General features: G+C 43.7%; 1 protein-coding gene across 11 annotated transcripts in view; it reads right to left on the bottom strand.

Annotated features, from left to right (window-relative positions):
• tbc1d7 (TBC1 domain family, member 7) overlaps positions 1-16,035 on the bottom strand; it is a 76,429-nt gene extending 60,394 nt beyond the window's left edge. For 6 of the 11 annotated variants that reach the window (XM_072560744.1, XM_072560751.1, XM_072560750.1 and 3 more), the window contains exons 1-2: positions 15,976-16,025; positions 4,384-4,506 (exon numbers count right to left, since the gene is read on the bottom strand). The gene's annotated coding sequence lies outside the window, so the exon portion shown is untranslated. Of the gene's footprint in view, positions 1-4,383; positions 4,507-4,556; positions 4,623-7,957; positions 8,064-15,975 lie in introns of those variants that run through there. The other 5 variants (XM_072560741.1, XM_072560745.1, XM_072560742.1 and 2 more) reach the window with 5 other exon arrangements.
• Between the last annotated feature and the right edge of the window lie 524 nt (positions 16,036-16,559).

Below are 16,559 nucleotides of genomic sequence, written 5' to 3' on the forward strand. Positions count from 1 at the left end.
CTCAAGCAGTATACTCGGGAAGGAGCAAAACCTGACACATTCTTGGGAAATAGGGCAGGACAGGTGACAGAGGGAGAGCACTTGGGACCAGTGACCATAGTTCTATTAATTTTAAAACAGTTATGGAGTGGGACAACAATGATCCACAGGTTCAAATTCTAAATTCAGGCAAGGTAAATTTTGATGGAATTAGGCAGGAGCTTGCAGGGGTTAACTGGAGTAGTTTGTTTACAGGCAAAGGGACCTCCGGCAAGAGGGAGGCCATTAAGTGAGACAGTTAGAGTTCAATGTCAATATGTTCCTGTGAGCGTGAAGGGCATGGTTGGCAGGAATAGGGAACCCTGGATGACTAGAGATGTTAAGGCTTTGACCAGAAAAAAGGAGGCATGGCTTAGATACAGACAGCTGGGATCAAGGGAATCCCTGGAGGTATATAGGGAATATAGGTGTTGACTGAAGGAGGAAATCAGGAGGGAAAAAAGGGGGCATGAGATAGCCTAGGCTGAGAAGATTAGGGTGAATCCAAAGAGGTTCTTTAAGTATATTAAAGGAAAAAGAATAACCAGAGAGAGAATAGGAGCTCTCGAGGACCAAAGTGGACATGTATGTGTAGAACCAGCAGGAGATGGGTGAAGTCCTCAAATGAATATTTCTCCTCTATGTTTACCGTGGAAAGTTAGTGGAAGTTAGTGGTCATAACTTGGGGACAATCCATATCACACTAGAGGAGGTGTCAAATATATTAGAATTTTTGAAGATGTCCTGACCAGATATATCCAAGAACACAGTAAGAGGCTAGAGAAGAAATTGTGGGGGCCCTGGTTGATATTTTTGCATCATCATTAGCTATGGATGAGGTCCTGGAGGACAGGAGGGTAGCAAATGTGTCATTATTCAAGGAGGACTGGAAAGAAAACCTGGAAACTGTAGAACAGTGGTGGGTGGTACTAGAGAAGATTCTAAGACATATGTGCTTTTGGAAAGATGGGGCTTGATTAGGAGTAGTCAGCATGACTTTGTGAGTGGGTCACCATGCCTCACAAAGTTGTTAGAGTTCTTTGATGAAGTGATCAGGAAGGGTGACGAGGGCAGGGCGACAGATGTGGTCGATATGGATTTCAATCAGGCCTTTGATAAGGTTTGATATGGTAGGCTGGTCTGGAATCCACGGCGAGCAGGCAAATTGGATACACAGTTGGTTTGATGGTAGGAAGCAGCAGGTAATAATGGAAAGATGATTGTCCGACTGGAGACCTGTGACTACAGGGTTGGTGCTGCGCCAACTATCACTGATTTTGTTGAGAATGTACAAGGAATGATTATTAAGTTTGCAGATAACACTAAAATAGGAAGTATTGTGGACAGTGAGGAAGGTTATCAGAAATTGCAGCAGGACCTTGTTCAGATGGGAACATGGGCCGAGAAATAGCAAGTGGAGTTTAATACAGATAAGTGTGAGGTCTTATATTTTGAAAAGTTAAATCAAGGTAGGAGTTTCATTGCAAATGGTCGGGCCTTAAGGAACGTTGTGGAACAGAGGGACCTTGGAGTTCAGGTTCACAGTCTCTGAAAGTAGAGTCAAGGTAGACAGGACAATGAAGGAGGCTTTTGGAACACTGGCCTTCATCAGTCAGTGCACTGAGCATGGAAGTCGTGTTGCTGTTGTACAGGACATTGGTGAGGCTGCACATGGAATGGTGTGTTCAGTTTTGGTCACCTTGTTATAGGAAGGACGTTATTAAACTGGAAAGAATACAAAAAGTACAAGGATGTTGCCTGGACTCAACGGTCCGAGTTATAGGGAGAGGTTGGAAGATCCTGAGAAGCATGGTCAGGGTGAATGCACTCAGTCTTTTTGTTAGGGTTAGGGAATCATGGACTGAGAGGACATCAGTTTAAGGGCAACTTTTTTTACACAGAGGGTAGTACACAAACAGAATGAGCTGCCGGCTGAAGTGATTGAGGCCGGTACATTAATAACATTTAAAAGGCATTTGGACAAATACATGGATAGGAAAGGTTTAGAAGGATATGGGCCATGTGCAGGGAAATTGGGTTAGCATTGATGGATATTTTGGTCGCCTCGGCTGTCTCTGTGCTTTAGGACTCCATGACTCTGCTTCTACCACATTTTTCCAGAAGTGTTCCAAAGACTCAACCAATTGAGAGAAAAAAAATCACCTAATCTCTGTTAAATGAACAACCCCATATATTTTTATACAATGATCCCTAGTTCTTGATTCTGCCATTAGAAACATCCACCCTGCATTTACCCGGTCAAGGCTGCTTAGAATCTTATGCTTCAACCAAGTCATTGCTTACACTTCTAAATTCAAGCAGCTGTAAACCTAGCCAGTTCAAATTTTCCTTTTGAGACAATCCATTCATTCTAACTAGTACTCTGGTAAACCTTCTCTGAATTGTTTTCAATGCACATACATCCTGCCTTTGATAGGTGACCAATACAATGCATCGTTCCTCAGACATGCTTTACCAGTGTTCTGCATAACTGGAACATAACCTTGTTTTTGTATTCAATTTTCCTCACAACAGGTGATAATATTGTTATTTTTCCTAACTAGAACTGCAGAAGCCTTGAAATGCCATCAGTCTACTGCAATTAAATGGCCAGAAAACTGCTTCAATTGGTAAATTTAAAGCAAGTATAGAGAACAACATCAATTTTCTTTTTATTCTTTTCTGGGAAGTGGATATCACTGGCTAGTCCAGCAATTATTGCCTAATCTTAATTACTCAGGGGCAGTTAAGAGCCAATCACATTGTTGTGGGTCTGGAGTCACTTGGTCTGGATCCAGATGGCTGTTTCTTTCCCTAAAGGACATTTGTGATCCAGATGGGCTTTTCCAACAATTGACAATGGCTTCATTGTCATCATTAAACACTTATTTTCACATTTTTACTGAATTCAAATTGCACTGTTATGGTGGGGTTCAAACTTGGGTCCTCTACACATTGTCTGAGTCTCTGGATTAATAGTCTAGCAATAAGCCCATTGTCTCCCCAGAAAACCAGATACGTAATCCTGAGTTTAGGCATCTCTTACTAATATCCACTAACAGTCCTGCCAGAATAGCCAATTTACAGGATGAATTTAAATAATGGAAATTGAAAGGTTATCCCAAACATAGCTGCCAAAGATTGCTATTTTCTAGTTAACACAGGCAATTTAAGTCCTTGGAGCAGCTGCTGAAATGTTGCATAAAATTCAGTGATTGCAAAAACAAAGACTGCAAAGAAGTCAAACAAAGTTTAGCTTCATGACTTGTATTCCACAGATTATGTACGAGAATAAAGGAGGCTGAATGAGGAGCGAAAAAGTGTCAAATCGTAGAAGGACAGAAACATTACACGACAGGTCATTCAGTCCATCCTGGCATTCTGAAGGAGAAATTCACCTTGTGTCACAGTCCTGCTTTTTGCCCAATGGGTAAAGATCAGATAATGAACCAAATCTATTTTGAAAGTTGAATGGACTCAGCTTTCCACCACATTCACAGGCCATGTATTCCATTCACTGCATAAATATGTCAAAATTGGACTATTTGTCAATGACTATAAATTTGTCCTTTGCTCCTCAACCCTGCCACCAATGGGAAGAGTTTTTCCCATCTACACTGTCCAGATCCTTCATGGTTTTAAATATTTCCTCCCAATTTTCTCACCTCCAAGAAGAAGTCATATTTTCTCTCATCTTCCTACACAACTAAAAGTTTCTCATCGCTGAAAATGTTCTCACAGATCCTTAGCATATGCTGTCTAATGCCTTCACAACCTTTCCAAATTGTAATACCAAGAAGTAGACGAAATACTTCAGTTGAGGGTAAACCAAGTGCCATTCATAGAGCCATACAGCACGGACACAGGACCTTCGATCCAAACAGTCCATGCCAAACATAATCCCAAACTAAACTAGCCCCACCTGCCTGCTCCTGGCCCATATCCCTCCTAACCCTCCCTATTCATGTACTTCTCCAAATGTCTTTTAAACGTTGTAATTGTATCCACATCCATCACTTCCTCAATGATATGATATGCTCTGACTCAACAATACATGCATGTCTGACAATGTTATTGATCTGTGGTTACCACAGACCATGCACAAAAGCTTGGTTGTAGAATGCCATGGACGTACCTTGGACTAAACTAATCGTATTTAATTCGAGTAGGGAAAGATTAAAGTAGGAATTAGTAATAAGAGGGGGAAGACTAGCAGTTTTGCTCATAATGGATTTATGAAAAAAGCCACAAGAAAATAACATCAACTGAATTTGTGCAAGTACATTCACGATATTACATTTGTGAAGTGAGAACTGAGGGTACGGTGAAAATCCAAGAAGAAATCAATCAAAATAGCAGGCTTACCTGAACCAAGCAGTCTTCCCTTATTCCTCTATCAGAGTGATCCTGTGCATCATCACCATCCTAGGGGTGGGAGAAGATTATCTGAGAGTAAATTCTGAAATAAGATCACTATCAACTCAGTAACTGCAAAAAGAAATAGAAAAGCAAGAAATGAATGATTGAATTTCACTCACTGTTTCAAGTAGACGCGGCCATGCAAAACTTTTGAAGGAGGCAGCAATTATGATAATGTACAAACCCTGCATCACACAGGTAAGGTGCAGATTATCCAGTATTCATTGGTCATGAAGAAAAATTAATTCACAATGCTCTTTTCCAATAACTAAAACTAAATTGTGGGCGGCACGGTGGCACAGTGGTTAGCACTGCTGCCTCACAGCGCCAGAGACCCGGGTTCAATTCCCGCCTCAGGCGACTGACTGTGTGGAGTTTGCACATTCTCCCCGTGTCTGCGTGGGTTTCCTCCGGGTGCTCCGGTTTCCTCCCACAGTCCAAAAATGTGCAGGTCAGGTGAATTGGCCATACTAAATTGCCCATAGTATTAGGTAAGGGGTAAATGTAGGGGTAGGGTGGGTTGCGCTTTGGCGGGTTGGTGTGGACTTGTTGGGCCGAAGGGTCTGTTTCCACAGTGTAATGTAATCTGTAATGTAATGTAATCTAAATGACTGACAGAATCTGTAATTTCAGGGTTAAGAGTTAAGAATCTGTTCTATTTATGGTGCCGGAGAGATAAATATTGGTTATACAGCATCATACATTATCGAAGAGACCGTTCAGGTCTATTACCTACACTAGTCCCACTTTCCCCACACAAGGCCAACAGCCTGTAATGTTGCGAGACTAAGTGTTCATTCAATTACTTTTAAAAAGGTTGAGAGATTATCCACCTCAACTAGCGTCCAGATCCACACCATCTTCTGGATGAAAAATCTGTTCATAAATCCCCTCTAAACTTGTGGCTGTTCACTTTGTTTCATTCCTTCCTTGCCCCTGCCCTCCCCTATCCCTTTCCTTGATCCTTTCAACTGAGATCAATTGCTTTCTTCCTTACCTATCCACGCCCCTCGACCCTATACAACTCTGTCAGATACCCCCTCAATCTTCGCCACTTCAAAGTAAAGAGCCTGAGCATATCCAGCATCTCATAGCTGAAATGCAACACCCCTGTAAATCTCCTCTACTGCCATCCCACAGAAATCACATCCTTCCTATAATTATTGACTAGGCTGTGGCCTAACCAAACTTTTGTACAGCTCAACGTAACCCTTCTGTTCTTATAATCAAGGCCTCAACAGAAAAAGGCAAGCATCTCATATGCCTTCTTAACTACCTCATTTACCCTGCCACCTTCAGGGATCTAAAGATTACCTCACAAGATCTCCCATTCATGAGCTTTCTAGTGTTTTGCTATTCAATGAGCACTTCCTTGTCTTGTTATTTCTTCCAAAGTGCATCACCTCACATTTAACATGATTAAATTCCATTTGCCATTGTTCTGCTCATGTGACCACTCTATTTAAATCCTCCAATAAACTAAATGTTATGGACCAGGCCAGACCCCCTCAAAACATTTCAAGAAAGTAGCCCAGACCCTAATTTTCCTAGTTGTTTTAAGGAGGTGTATAGTAAACATTCCAGAAGTGATGCAGCTGGCCAAAACCCCTCAGTTTGCAACAAAACAGAATTTATTTAAAAGTACTGAATGAAACACAAACAAAAGAGAACAGAACACAGAATAACTTAACCTATCTGAAAACCCAACTGTTTCTATCAGTACTTAATGCTGCTGTTCCAAATTCTTGCAACAATCCCCATAAACACCCCTTGGCAAAAAAGGTTAAATCAAACACAGGGTTTCCAGGAGAGAGAGATGTCAGAGAGATTCAGCATGGAACACCTTCTTCCATGTAGCTGTTTCTTTGACTACAGCCTTAACAACTGGCCATTCTCCTTTCATTGTATAAGTGTGTTTTTTTAAAACTCAAAAGCTTCTTCGAGTAGATAAACACAGATGAAGTAGAACCTTTGGCTTTACAATCCTTCTGAAAAAAAGGACAATCTAACCTTGTTAAAGGAGCAGCATCGTCACACTGAGACTCCTTACTGTCAACCACTTGCTCGCTCTTTGTATCATCTGCAAAGTTATCACCTCCTCACCTCTTCTCCCTCACACTGCCACATGCCACTCCCCTAAAAACACCATCACCCCAACATTCTCATTGACATCATTAATGAATACCACCAGCATGAAGGACCCCAGCACTGATGCCTGTGGTACACGACTGCACACAGGGCTCCAGTCACACACAAGGTCTTTTATCTCTAACCCCTGTCTCCTATCACAAAGTTAAAAATCACACAAAACCAGGTTATAGTCCAACTGGTTTATTTGGAAACACTAGCTTTTAGAGCACTGCTCCTTCATCAGGTAGCTGTCACAAGTATGCTTACTATCCCTGATCAAGGCTTGCCTTTCAAAATGGAGATTGATTTCCTGCTTCACTGTTTTCTCCAATAGTTTGCCTAACACTGTTGTGAGGGTCAGGGCGTTGGAGTTTTCTCCTCTGATCTTTAAATAATGCAGTGAAATATTTTAAATGAGTCTGAGGGCTAATGGTGAATCTTAGAGCCATCTGAGAAAACACTATCTGAAAGATGGCACATCCAATAATGCAGCAATTGTAGTGTCCACTCAAGTTTTTGGAATAGGACATAGAGTCATAGGGATATACAAAATAGAAGCAGACCCTTCGGTCCAACCCGTCCATGCCAACTGAATGTCCTAACCTAATCTAGTCCCATATGCCACCATTTGACCCATATCACTCTAAACCCTTCCCACTCATAGATCCATCCAGATGTCTTTTAAATGCTGTAATTGTACCAGCATCCACCACTTCCTCTGGCAGCTCATTCCATACACACACCACTCTCTGCGAGAAAAAATTGCCCTTTCGGTCCCTTTTATGTCTTTCTCCTCTCATCCTAAACCTATAGCCTCTAGTTCTGGGCTCCCCCACCCCAGGGAAAATACCATGTCTATTTATCCTACCCATGCCCCTCATAATTTTATAAACCTCTATAAGGTCACCCCTCAGCCTTTGACACTCCAGGGAAAACAACCCCAGCCTATTCAGCCTCTCCCTATAGCTCAAATCCTCCAACTCTAGCAATATCCTTGCAAATTTTTTCTGAACCCTTTCAAGCTTCAGAACATCCTTCCAATAGCAGGGAGACCAGAATTGCACACAATATTCCAAAAGCGGCCTAACCAATGTCCTGTACAGCCGCAATATGATCTCCCAACTCCTATGCTCAATGCTCTAAGCAATGAAGGAAAGCATACCAAATGCCTTCTTCACTGTCCTATCTACTGCAACTCTACTTTCAAGGAACCGTGAACCTGCACTCCAAGGTCTCTTTATCTAGTAACACTCCCCAGGACCTAAACATTAGGTGTATAATTCCAGCACCTTGTCTATGAACACCAAAGGCACAATAAATTCAAGATTTATATCATACAATGACTAAACATAACTTTGCAATTTTTTGAAGAATGCATATAGTATCTTACATCAGCAAATTCAGCTCATCCAAAAGAACCAACCAAAAATGAAACGGTAGTTGCAGAGAAGCATGCTTTAAGTTGAGTGCTCCCATCAACGCTCACAAGATTCTGTTTGGTTCTGTTCACTAATATGTTAGCTCTGGAGACAATCAAAGATGGAGTCATGATCATAATGTTATATATTTGTATTATGGGGATACACCAGAAAAACACAGACTCTTGAACAGAATGAACTTACAAGAAAAAGAACATAAGCAGCACGGTGGCTCAGTGGTTAGCAGTGCTGCCTCAGTGCCAGGGACACGGGTTTGATTCCAGCCTTTGGGCGACTGTATGTGAAGTTTGCACATTTTCTTTGTGTCTGCATGGGTTTCCTCCCACAATCCAAAGATGTGCAGATTAGGTGAATTGGTTATTGTAAATTGCCTATATTGTTGTAGGATAGGTGCATTAGTCGGGCAAATATGGGGTAGGGGAATGGGTCTGGGTGGGTTACTCTTCGGAGGGTCAGTATGGACTTGGATTGAAGGGCCTGTTTCCACACTGTAGGGATTCTAATTCTAAAGATGGTAAAAAATAATGAAAAGTTACACATTTAAAATTATTCCTTTCAAACTACACAAGGACAGGGTGAGTAAAGTTAAAGGAGGTAAAAGAACTAATTAATATCAGGAATTTGGAGCGCCTCCAAATAAACCTGTTGAACTATAACCTTGTGTTGTGAGATTTTTTTTAACCATGTCCACCCCAGTCCTGCACCAGCTCCTCCACATCATAATATCAGGAAGTTCTCTTTGACACTAACAGCAATCACTATAGTAAATGGAATGAACATAGCTGAGGTGAAAACACAGACCGACCTGTGAAAACATTAAATCGGTTATGGGAGGGTGACGATAGATTGTTTGCACATGGATGGAATAAAATGGGTCAATTTTGTACTCGTGAAAATCTGGACAGTTGTTGAGTGTAACACTTCAAAAATATCACCACTTATGGTTATTTATGTTCATATCGTTAAGAGAACGAGAATGATGTTGAAGTTTTTTATCTTGTAAAATAGCACAAATTTTACTGCATGACAAACAGGGTGCAGATTCATTTACAATTACCCTGAAGACTTTGTTTAAACTATTAAAAATGGCAAATCAATTCTGATTGGTTGAGAAATGTCACATGAACGCATCAAGAAACAGCATCTCCCAAGCTTTTGTTTAATTTAGAAGGTGCAAAGCCTAGAGAAATTCCTTTTCCCTGCAAATGAACAGAGACACAGAGAGGTACATCATGGAAACCGACCCTCTGGCCCAACTTGTCCGTGCAAACAAGGTATCCTAAATTAATCTGATCCCATTTCCCAGCATTTGGCCTGTATCCCTACCCTTCCTATTCACTTATCCATCCAGATGCCTTTAAAATGTTATAATTGTACCAGCTTCCACCACTTCTACTGGCAGTTCATTTGATACACACATCACCCTCTGCATGAAAAGGTTGGCCTTTAGCTCCCTTTTAAATCTTTCCCCTCACCTTAAATCTATACACTCTAGTTCTGGACTGTTCCAAACCTGGGAAAAGACTTTGACTATTCACCCTATTGATGGCCCTCATGATTTTATAAACTTCTATAAGGTCACCCCTCAGCCTCCGAAACTCCAGGGAAATCAGCCCCAGCCTATTCAGCCTCTTCCTACAGCTCAAATCCTCCAACCCTGGCAACATCCTTGTAAACCTTTTCAGGTTTCACAACATCTTACCCATAGCAGGGAGACTAGAATTGAATGCAGTAACCCAAAAGTGACCTAAAATATGTCTTGTACAGATGGAACATGACCTCCCAACTCCTAAACTCAATGCATTGACCACTAAAGGCATGCATGCATGGGCGGCACGGTGGCACAGTGGTTAGCACTGCTGCCTCACAGCGCCAGAGACCCGGGTTCAATTCCCGCCTCAGGTGACTGACTGTGTGGAGTTTGCACGTTCTCCCCGTGTCGGCGTGGGTTTCCTCCGGGTGCTCCGGTTTCCTTCCACAGTTCAAAGATGTGCAGGTCAGGTGAATTGGCCATGCTAAATTGCCCGTAGTGTTAGGTAAGTGGTAAATGTAGGGGTATGGGTGGGTTGCACTTCGGCGGGGCGGTGTGGACTTGTTGGGCCGAAGGGCCTGTTTCCACACTGTAAGTAATCTAATCTAATACTAAACCCTTTCTTCAGTATCCTGTCTACCTGTGACTCCATGTTCAAGGAACTATTAACCTGCACTCCAAAGTCTCTTTGTTTGGCAACACTCCCCAGGACCTTACCATTAAATACATAAGTCCTACCCTGATTTGCCTTTCCAAAGTGCAGCATCTCACATTTATCGAAATTAAATTCATCTGCCACCCCTCAACCCATCTGATCAAGGTCATGTTGGACTCTTTATCACTGTCAACTACATCAACATTCAAATCACTTATATAAATGACAAAAAGCAGTGGACCAGGCACCGATCCAGCACACCACTGTGACAGGCCTGCAGTCCAAAAAGCAACCTACTCTGCCTTCATCAATCCTCTTTGTTATTTCTTCAAAAAATTCAATCAAGTTAGTGAGGCACAATTTCCCACGTTGCTATGCTGACTATCCCTAAGCAGTCCTTGTTAACTGCAAGTTCTTATCTGAACTAAGTCACGCTCAGCTGAACCTCTTGTTTCACAAAACTTAAAACTTAATTCTTTCCTTACCTGCTCATATTATACAGGAGTTGCTGGATGTCTTAATATGCCTTGCTGGATGTCTTAATATGTCTTAACACCTCACTCGTGGCTATCAATGACACAAATCTCTCAGCAAGGGGCCCAACAATTCCTTCCCTAGATTCTCACAAAATTCAGAAGGCTGAAGTACAGATGGATCTGGGAGTGCTTGTCCAGGATTCTCTAAAGGTCAACTTGTAGGTTGAATCCGTGATTAAGAAAGCGAATGTAATGTTGTCATTTATCTCAAGAAGGTTGGAATGTAAAAGCAGCGACGTGCTTCTGAGACTTTATAAAGCTCCGGTTAGGCCCCATTTAGAATACTGTGTCCAATTTTAGGCACGACACCTCAGGAAGGACATACTGGCACTCGAGCGTGTCGAGCGGAAATTCACATGGAGGATCCCTGGAATGATGTGCCTAACATATGATGAACAGCTGAGGATCCTGGGATTGTATTCATTAGTGTTTAGAAGGTTGAAGAGAGATCTAATAGAAGCTTACAAGACAATGCATGGCTTTGAAAGGGTGGACACTGGGAACTTGTTTCCATTAGGTAGAAATACTAGGACCCATGGGCACAGCTTTAGAATTAGAGGGGGCCAACTTAAAATGGAAATGAAGAGATAATTCTTCAGCCAGAGGGTGGTGGGCCTGTGGAATTCATTGCCACAGAGCGCAGTAGAAGCCAGGATGTTAAATATCTTCAAGACAGAGATTGATAAATTCTTGATCTCACAAAGAATTAAGGGGTACGGGGAGAGTGTGGGTAAGTGGAGTTGAAATGCCCATCAGTCATGATTAAATGGCAGAGTGAACTTGATGGGCCAAATGGCCTTACTTCCATTCCTATGTCTTATGATGGTCTTATGGTTATACCTAGACATGTCCAGGGGATTAATCCACCTTTATGCATATTAAGACATCCAGCAACTCCTCCTCTATAATATAGAGGCTTTTCAACATATTACTATTTATTTTCCCAAGTTCTCCAGCTTCCATTTCCTTCTCCATTTATTAATAGATTTCAGAATGCTGAAAAGACAGAAGTCCAAACAGTAAAGGGCCCACAATTCAGCAGGCTGTGCACAAAGCAGGGAACAGGTTGTAGCGGTGTACAACACAAATATTTTCTTAGAAACTGAAGCAATGTTTCAGGTTTGGGACCTTGTATCAGGAAGAGGAAAATTTAAGTAGATTCTGACCAAGGAATAGGATAGAGGACAAGAAAGATTAAATCACAGAATGTTACACGTTACAAAGCAAAAATATTTAATCATAGATCAAGTAAAGAAACAACAAATTGAATCTAAATGTGAGAGTGATAGGATCATGAAAGCTGAGATCCAAATTGAAAGAAAAGAAAATAGAGACATAAACCAAACCAGTTAGGATGATGACCAGTACAATGGCAGATATTAGAACCTGAAATGATGAGTCCAAAAGACTACACAATCTGCTGTCAAAAAATAAGGTGCATTTTGCTTCATTACTACTGCTGGAGGCCAAAGAAAAAAACAACGAAAGTATGGAAGCAAGGTGGAGAATTGAATTTAGAAGCAACTAGAAGCTCAAGGTCATGTTCAGGAACTGAATGGACAACTTCTGCAAAGTAGTTACCCAGTCAGTATTTGATCATAATCACAAAGAGTCTGTATGAGTGGGACAGAATTCACAGAACATAGAACAATACAGCGCAGAACAGACCCTGCGGCCCTCGATGTTGAGCCGACCTGTGAACTATTCTCAGCTCATCCGCCTACATTATCCCATCATCATCCATTTGTTTATACAAGGATTGTTGAAATCTCCCTCATGTGGCTGAGTTAACTACATTGGCAGGTAGGGCATTCCATACCCTTACCACTCTCTGAGTGAAAAACCTGCATCTGACATCTGTCTTAAATCTATCACCCCTCAATTTGTAGTTATGCCCCCTCGTACAAGCTGACATCATCATCCTAGGAAAAAGACTTTCACTGTCTACCCTGTCTAATCCTATGATCATCTTGTATGGCTCTATCAAATCCCCTCTTACTCTTCTTCTTTCCAATGAGAATAGACCCAAGTCTCTCAGCCTTTCCTCATAAAAGCTTCCCTCCAGACCAGGCAACATCCTGGTAAATTTCCTCTGCACCTTTTCCAATGCTTCCACATCCTTCCTATAACAGGGCACCCAGAACTGTACACAATATTCCAAGTGTGGCCGCACCAGCGTTTTGTATACTTACAGCATGATACTGTGACTCTGGAACTCAATCCCTAACACACCGTATGCCTTCCTAACAGCACTATCCACCTGGATGGCAACTTTCAGGAACCTATGTACATGGACTTCAAGATCCCTCTGCACATCACCACTACCAAGAATCTTTCCACTGACCCAGTACTCTGCCATCCTGTTATTCTTCCCAAAGTGCATCACTTCATATTTAGCTGCATTGAACTCCATTTGTCACCACTCAGCCCAATTCTGCAGTTTATCCAAGTCCCCCTGCAACCTGTAACATTCTACCACTCTGTCCACTACTCCACCGACTTTAGTGTCATCTGCAAATTTACTAACCCATCCACCTATGCCTGCGTCTAAGTCATTTATGAAAATGACAAACAGCAGTGGTCCCAAAACAGATCCTTGTGGCACACCACTAGTAACTGGACTTCAGGCTGAATATTTCCATCAACCACCACTCGCTGACTTCTTTCAGAAAGCCAGTTTCTAATCCAAACTGCTAAATCACCCTCAATCCCATGCCTCTGCATTTTCTCCAACAGTTTACCATGTGGAACCTTATCAAAGGCTTGACTGAAGTCCATGTATACCACGTCAACTGCCCTACCCTCACCTACATGCTTGATCACCTTCTCAAAAACCTCAATGAGGTTTGTGAGACATGACCTACCCTTGACAAAACCATGTTGACTATCTGAAATCAAATTGTTGCTTGCTAGATGATTATAAATCCTATCTCTTATAATCCTTTCCAAAACCTTACCTACAACAGAAGTAAGGCTGACTGGTCTGTAATTACCTGGGTCATCTCTACTGCTCTTCTTGAACAAGGGCACAACATTTGTAATCCTCCAATCCTGTGGTACTAAACCTGTAGACGATGACTCAAATATCAAAGCGAAATGCTCCACTATCTCCTCCCTAGCTTCCCAGAGAATCCTCGAATAAATCTCATCCAGCCCAGGGGACTTGTCTACTTTCATTCCTTCTAGAATTGATAACTCCTGTTCATGACTAACCTCGATCCTTTCTAGTCTAATATCTCGTATCTCATTCTTCTCCTCTACCATATTCTCCTTTTCCGGAGTTTAAACTGATGAGAAATATTCGTTTAGTACTTCTTCAATCTCCACAGGGTCCACACTCAACTTCCCACTTCTGTCTTTGACAATTCGCTTTCCTAGATGACTGCAGCTTCATTTAAAGAGCTCAGAATTAGTATACAAATTGAATGTAGATACTGCATTCCTAGCAAAAGCTGTTCCAGCACAGTTACAACACTAGCGTTGATGTAGCACTGTAGAAAATTGCTAGGATATTTCTTTTGTGCACAAGAAGCAGGATAAATTCTAACTAGGCACTATCATTTTCTTGGTGACCAGCAGAGCGATTGAATGGGTTGTCAACAATGCTATCGAGGGCCCTTACTCAGCAACAGGCTGCCCTGTGACATTCATTTTGAGTTTTGTCAGGGCTACCCAAGCTCCTTACCAACATTTTTACTTGCATATGGGCCTCTAAGGTCCTTGTGCGGCAGCGAATTCTTGAAGTAGAAGTTGATACTATGAACAACATAGATACCAAACTTAAGAGGAAACATTGCTCCTGACCTCATTGTAACCTTGGTTCTAACATGGACAAATAAGCTGAACCCCAGAGGCAGTGACAACAACTGCTCTTGACATTAAGGCAGCATTTCATCAACTATAGCAGTAAGGAGCCCTAGCAAAACTGTAGTCAATAGAATCAGGAACAATCTCCACTGGCTGGAACCATACAGAAGACAAAGAAAGATGGTAATTGGTTGCTGGAAACCAATTAACTCTGTACAAGAACATCACTGGAGTTTCTCACGTTGGGTGTACTATTTCTTAAATTCTATGAGCATTAATCTTTCTCACAAGTCTGTCATGTGACACTTTATCAAATGCCTTTTGTAAGGCCATTCCCACCCCATGGCACTAACAATATCAGCCTTCCCTGTTACACCAACAAAGTAAACTATGGTTAGTGAGCAACTGTATGCTGGGAAGGACAAGTTAATGGGGGCCAGCCATGTCTGGGGCAGTGGGTGGGGAGTTGAAGTGAGTCAATGATCAGCCATAACTGGTGGTGGCTGCGGAGGTGAGGTGAGAAACTGCTATTTCTGGGTGAAAGGTTTAATGGGGACTCGTGGTCAGCTCTGTCATGAGGAGGGGGTTAGAATGCGAACTGATGGGTGTCAGTGACAGGCCATAGTCGGCGAGGTTGTTGAAGAGGACCAGTGACCAGCTTATACTTGGGAAAGACTAGGGGTAGGGTGAAGGACAGGGTTGGTGTAAGGGAGGGAGTGCTGATGGGGGGGGGGGGGGAAGAGGGGTCGCTGATGGGGGGGGGGGAGAAGAGGGGTCGCTGATGGGGGGGGGGGGGAAGAGGGGTCGCTGATGGGGGGGGGGGGGAAGAGGGGTCGCTGACGGGGGGGGGGAAGGGGAGGGGGCCTGGAGGGGGATGGGGTGCTGACGGAGTGGGTGGGGGTGCTGACGGTGGGGGGAAAGGGAGTGCTGACGGGGGGGGGGGGGGGGGGGGGAAGGGGAGAGGAGGTGCTGACGGGGGGGGGGAGGGGAGGGGGAGAGGGGGTGCTGACGGGGGGGGGAGGGCGAGAGGGGGTGCTGACGGGGGGGGGGAAGGGGAGAGGAGGTGCTGACGGGGGGGGGAGGGGGAGAGGGGGTGCTGACGGGGGGGGGAGGGGGAGGGGAGAGGAGGTGCTGACGGGGGGGGGGGGGGAGAGGGGAGAGGAGGTGCTGACGGGGGGGGGGGAGAGGGGGTGCTGGGGGGGGAGGGGGAGAGGGGGTGCTGACGGGGGGGGGGGGGAGGGGGAGAGGGGGTGCTGACGGGGGGGGGGGGAGGGGGAAATGGGGTGCTGACGGGAGGGGGCGGGGGCGCTGACGGTGGGGGGGTGGGGAGGGGAGGGGGAGGGGTACGGAGTGCTGACGGGGAGCCGGGGTGTCCGGTGTCCCTGTCCCATTCTCCCCCCCCCCCCTGCCCCTCAGGGGCGGCCTGTGGATGACACTCACCAAAAACCGCTCCACATCCGGGAACAACACCAACAAACACCCCACCTCCACCGGAACTGACGTCAGCAATCCCCGCCGGAAGTACATGTTAAAGGTTATGAGTGACGGAAAGAGCGTGTGAGCGGTAATTTTGGATTTAGATTGAATTATTGACTGGTACAGAGTAGAGAGACACTCTGATGCGGATGGAGTGAGTGTAAACTGATAGAGTAGATCAGGTAAAGGGAGAGCGGTAGGGGAATGGGTCTGGGTCTGGGTGGGTTCCTCTGCGGGGGTCGGTATGGACTTGTTGGGCCGAATGGCCTGTTTCCCCACTGTAGGGATTCTACAAAAGATAGATGCTGAAGACTGATCAACAAACAAGTATAGGATAGCTGATGGTCATATGCGAATATGGACTGAGATTATACACAGAAGAACGTGAACAGACTGTTATTGAATAGCTCACACAGTGTTCACCAAGATGTTATCAGTGATAACAGATTAGTCAAGAGTTTAAAGGCTGTATTTGCTAATACTAGCACATTTTCAGTTTGCTAACGTTTGAGATTAAACGTTTTTGGGGAGCTGCGGCCCAAGACAAG

The sequence above is a fragment of the Chiloscyllium punctatum genome, chromosome 41 (genome assembly GCF_047496795.1).
Source record: "Chiloscyllium punctatum isolate Juve2018m chromosome 41, sChiPun1.3, whole genome shotgun sequence".
NCBI lineage: Eukaryota > Metazoa > Chordata > Chondrichthyes > Orectolobiformes > Hemiscylliidae > Chiloscyllium > Chiloscyllium punctatum.